We start from the raw sequence: 5,645 nt of genomic DNA, 5'->3' as shown, positions 1-5,645 counted from the left end.
GCGTTCAACGCCCTTTTGCGTCGTCTAAACTCGGCCAAAATATGGACTATTATATATTGCTGGAAAGCCCTGGAAGTCTACTTTCCAACGCAATTGGAAGCGCGCCATTTTTGAGTTCTGTAGCTCCAAAAAATCCACTTTGAGTGCTGAGAGGTCAGAATCCAACAGCATCAGCAGTCCTTCTTCAACCTCTGAATATGATTTTTGCTCAAGTCCCTCAATATCAGCCAGAAAATACCTGAAATCACAGAAAAACACACAAACTCATAGTAAAGTCCAGAAATGTGAATTTAACATAAAAACTAATAAAAACATCCCTAAAAGTAACTAGATCTTACTAAAAACATACTAAAAACAATGCCAAAAAGGGTATAAATTATCCGCTCATTACAACACCAAACTTAAATTGTTGCTTGTCCCTAAGCAACTGAAAATCAAATAAGATAAAAAGAAGAGAATATACTATAAATTCCAAACTATCAATGAAACATAGCTCGAATCAGATGAGCGGGACTTGTAGCTTTTTGCCTCTACAATAGTTTTGGCATCTCACTTTATCCATTGAGGTTCAGAATGATTGGCATCTATAGGAACTCAGAGTTCAGATAGTGTTATTGATTCTGCTAGTTCAGTATGTTGATTCTTGAACACAGCTACTTTATGAGTCTTGGCCGTGGCCCTAAGCACTTTGTTTTCCAGTATTACCACTGGATACATAAATGCCACAGACACATAACTGGGTGAACCTTTTCAGATTGTGACTCAGCTTTGCTAAAGTCCCCAATTAGAGGTGTCCAGGGTTCTTTAAGCACACTCTTCTTTTGCTTTGGACCTTGACTTTAACCGCTCAGTCTCAAGTTTTCACTTGACACCTTCACGCCACAAGCACATGGTTAGGGACAGCTTGGTTTAGCCGCTTAGGCCAGGATTTTATTCCTTTAGGCCCTCCTATCCACTGATGCTCAAAGCCTTGGGATCCTTTTTATTCACCCTTGCCTTTTGGTTTTAAGGGCTATTGGCTTTTTGCTCTTGCCTTTTGGTTTTAAGAGCTTTTGGCTTTTTCTGCTTGCTTTTTCTTTTTCTAATTTCTCTCTCTCTTTTTTTTTTCTGCAAGCTTTGTATTCACTGATTTTTCTTGCTTCATGAATCATTTTAATGATTTTTCAGATTATCAAATAACATGTCTCCTTGTCATCATTCTTTCAAGAGCCAACATATTTAACATTCTTAAACAACAACTTCAAAAGACATATGCACTGTTCAGGCATTCATTCAGAAAACAAGAAGCATTGTCACCACATCAATATAATTAAACTAAGTTCAAGGATAAATTCGAAACTCATGTACTTCTTGTTCTTTTGAATTAAAACATTTTTCATTTAAGAGAGGTGATGGATTCATAGGACATTCATAACTTTAAGACATAGTTACTAAATACTAATGATCATGTAATAAGACACAAACATGGATAAGCACTTATCATAAAGAAAATGAAAAACAGAGAATTTAAGAACAAGGAATGAATCCACCTTAGTGATGGTGGCTTTTCCTTCTTGAGGAACCAATGATGTCCTTGAGCTCTTCTATGTCTCTTCCTTGTCTTTGTTGCTCCTCCCTCATTGCTCTTTGATCTTCTCTAATTTCATGAAGGATGATGGGGTGCTCTTGACGTTCCACCCTTAATTGTCCCATGTTGGAACTTAATTCTCCTAGGGAGGTGTTGATTTGCTCCCAAAAATTCTGTGGAGGAAAGTGCATCCCTTGAGGTATCTCAGGAATTTATTGATGATGAGCTTCCTCATGTGTTTCTTGAGCTCCATGAGTGGGCTCTCTTGTTTGCTCCATCCTTTTCTTAGTGATGGGCTTCTCTTCCTCAATGGGAATTTCTCCTTCTATGAAAGCTTCAGCTGAGTAACATAGATGGCAAATAAGATAAGGGAAAGCTAGCCTTGCCAAAGGGGAGGACTTTTCGGCTATTTTGTAGAGTTCAAGGGAGATGACTTCATGAACTTCTACTTCCTCACCAGTCATGATGCTATGAATCATGATGGCCCGATCCACAGTAACTTCAGATCGGTTGCTAGTGGGGATGATGGAGCGTTGGATGAACTCCAACCATCCTCTAGCCACAGGCTTAAGGTCCAATCTTCTAAGTTGAACCGGTTTGCCTTTTGAGTCAATCTTCCATTTAGCTCCTTCCACACATATGTCCATGAGGACTTGGTTCAACCTTTGATCAAAGTTGACCCTTCTAGTGTAGGGGCGTGTATCTCCTTGCATCATAGGCAAGTCAAACGCCAACCTCACATTTTCCGGACTAAAATCTAAGTATTTTCCCCGAACCATGGTGAGATAATTCTTTGGGTTCGGGTTCTTACTTTGATCATGCTTCCTAGTGATCCATGCATTGGCATAGAACTCTTGAACCATTAGGATGCTGACTTGTTGGATGGGGTTTGTTAGAACTTCCCAACCTCTTCTTTGGATTTCATGTCGGATCTCCGGATACTCATTTCTCTTGAGCTTGAAAGGGACCTCGGGGATCACCTTCTTCTTTGGCCACAACATCATATAAGTAGTCCTGATGAGCTTTGGAGATGAATCTTTCCATCTCCTATGACTCGGAGGTGGAAGCTTTTGTCTTCTCTTTCCCTTTTCTAGAGGATTCTCCGGTCTTAGGTGCCATCAATGGTAATGGAAAAACAAAAAGCTTATGCTTTTACCACACCAAACTTAGAATATTGTTCGCCCTCGAGCAAAAGAAGAAAGAATAGATGAAGAAGAAGAAGAAAATATGGAGGAGAGGAGGGAGAGGTGTATTCGGCCAAGAAGGGGAAGAGAGGGTTGTGTTGTGTGAAAATGAGGAAGAATGGAGGGCTTTATATAGGGAGGGGAGGGGGGTTAATTTTAAGCATTTTGGGTGGTTTGGGTGGGAAATTGATTTTGAATTTTTAAGGTAGGTGGAGTTTATGAGGTAGGTGTATGGGGAAGAGTGGATGGATGTGAGTGGTGAAGTGGTGATAGGGAAGAGAGATTGAGGTGATTGGTGAAGAGTTTTGGGGAAAAGTGTTTATTGGGAGGAGAGGATGAACATTGAGAAGAGGAAAGAGAGTGAGTGGTGGTAGGAGGGGATCCTGTGGGGTCCACAGATGCTGAGTTGATCCTGTGGGATCCACAAATCCTGAGGTGTCAAGGATTTGTATCCCTGCACCAATTAGGCATGTAAAATGCCTTTGCATGCAATTCTGGCGTTTAAACGCCGAATTGATGCTTGTTCTGGGCGTTCAGCGCCCAGATGCTTGTTTTTGGCGTTCTGCGCCAGCTCTTCCTCAGTGTGCATTTCTGGTGTCTGAACGCCAGGATGCTGCTTTTTTCTGGCGTTCAACGCCAGATCCATGCTCTGTTCTGGCGTTGAACGCCAGCCAGATGCTCTTTACTGGCGTTTAAACGCCAGTAAGATCCTCTTCCAGGGTGTGATTTTTCTTCTGCTATTTTTTATTTTTCTTTAATTTTTTCAGTTGTTTTTGTGACTCCACATGATCATGAACCTATGAAGATATATAACTAATAAAAAATATAATTAAATAAAAATTGGGTTGCCTCCCAACAAGCGCTTCTTTAATGTCAATAGCTTGACAGTGGGCTCTCATGGAGCCTCACAGATGTTCAGAGCATTGTTGAGACTCCCCAACACCAAACTTAGAGTTTGACTGTGGGAGCTCTGGTTGACTCTATTTTGAGAGAAGCTTACTGTGCCTCTTTTCCATGTTTACAGAAGGATAACCTTGAGTTGTAAACACAAGGGAGTCCCCATTCAGTTGAAGGACTAATTCACCTCTGTTAACATCTATCACAGCTCTTGCTGTGGCTAGGAAGGGTCTTCCAAGGATGATGGATTCATCCTCATCCTTCCCAGTATCTAGGATTATGAAATCAGCAGGGATGTAAAGGTCTTCAACCTTTACTAACATGTCCTCTACTTGTCCATAAGCCTGTTTTATGGAATTGTCTGCCATCTCTAATGAGATTCTAGCAGCTTGCACCTCAAACATTCCCAGTTTCTCTATTACAGAGAGTGGCATGAGGTTTATTCCTGACCCAAGGTCACATAGAGCCTTCTCAAAGGTCATGGTGCCTATGGTACAAGGTATTAGGAACTTTCCAGGATCCTGTTTCTTCTGAGGCAATCTCAGTTGATCCAATGTATTTAGTTCATTGGTGAACAGGGGAGGTTCATCTCCCCAAGTCTCATTACCAAATAAATTGGCATTCAGCTTCATGATTGCACCAAGGAACTTGGCAACTTGCTCTTCAGTAACATCCTCATTCTCTTCAGAAGAAGAATACTCATCAGAGCTCATGAAGGGCGTAAGGAGGTTCAATGGAATCTCTATGGTCTCTAGATGAGCCTCAGATTTCATTGGTTCCTCAGAGGAAAACTCCTAATTGAACACTGGACGTCCCAGGAGGTCTTCCTCACTGGGATTCACGTCCTTAACCTCCCTTACAGGTTCGGTCATGGTGACTATGTCAATGGCCTTGCACTCTCCTTTTGGATTTTCTTCTGTATTGCTTGGGAGAGTACTAGGAGGGGTTTCAGTGATTCTTTTACTCAGCTGGCCCACTTGTGCTTCCAAATTTCTAATGGAGGACCTTGTTTTATTCATGAAACTCACAGTGGCCTTAGATAGATCAGAGACTAAGTTTGCTAAATTAGAGGTATTTTGTTCAGAGTTCTCTGTCTGTTGCTAAGTGGATGATGGAAAAGGCTTGCTATTGTTAAACTTGTTTCTTCCACCATTATTAAAGCCTTATTCAGGCTTTTGTTGATCCTTCCATGAGAGATTTGGGTGATTTCTCCATGAGGGATTATAGGTGTTTCCATATGGTTCACCCATGTAATTCACCTCTGCTATTGCAGGGTTCTCAGGATCATAAGCTTCTTCTTCAGAAGATGCCTCTTGAGTACTGTTGGATGCAGCTTGCATTCCATTCAGACTCTGAGAAATCATATTGACTTGCTAAGTCAATATTTTATTTTGGGCCAATATGGCATTCAGAGTATTAATTTCAAGAACTCCCTTCTCCTGAGGCGTCCCATTACTCACAAGATTCCTCTCAGAAGTGTACATGAACTGGTTATTAGCAACCATATCAATGAGTTCTTGAGCTTCTGCAGGCGTTTTCTTTAGGTGAATGGATCCACTTGCAGAAGTATCTAATGACATCTTAGCTAATTCAGACAGACCATCATAGAATATATCCAGGATGGTCCATTCTGAAAGCATGTCAGAAGGACACTTTTTGGTCAGTTGCTTGTATCTCTCCCAAGCTTCATAGAGGGATTCACCTTCCTTCTGTCTGAAGGTTTGAACATCCACTCTAAGCTTACTCAGCTTTTGAGGAGGAAAGAACTTGGCTAAGAAAGCCGTGACCAGTTTATCCCAAGAGTTTAGGATATCTTTGGGTTGAGAGTCCAACCACACTCTAACTCTGTCTCTTACAGCAAACGGGAAAAAAATGAGCCTGTAGACTTCAGGATCTACTCCATTAGTCTTAACAGTATCACAGATCTGCAAGAATTCAGTTAAGAACTGAAAAGGATCTTTAGATGGAAGTCCATGAAACTTGCAGTTTTGTTGCAT

General features: G+C 41.2%; 1 non-coding gene across 1 annotated transcript; it reads left to right on the top strand.

The window, feature by feature from the left end:
- Positions 1-5,282: 5,282 nt before the first annotated feature.
- Positions 5,283-5,390, top strand: LOC148564489 (small nucleolar RNA R71). The gene has a single exon (XR_015884083.1). It is a non-coding gene; the product is annotated as a small nucleolar RNA R71 (small nucleolar RNA).
- Positions 5,391-5,645: the final 255 nt, after the last annotated feature.

Source organism: Arachis ipaensis, chromosome B5 (assembly GCF_059453495.1).
Source record: "Arachis ipaensis isolate K30076 ecotype BB chromosome B5, ASM5945349v1, whole genome shotgun sequence".
Taxonomy (NCBI): domain Eukaryota; kingdom Viridiplantae; phylum Streptophyta; class Magnoliopsida; order Fabales; family Fabaceae; genus Arachis; species Arachis ipaensis.
The sequence above is the reverse complement of the archived record's forward strand: the minus strand, read 5'-3'. Positions and strand labels throughout refer to the sequence as shown.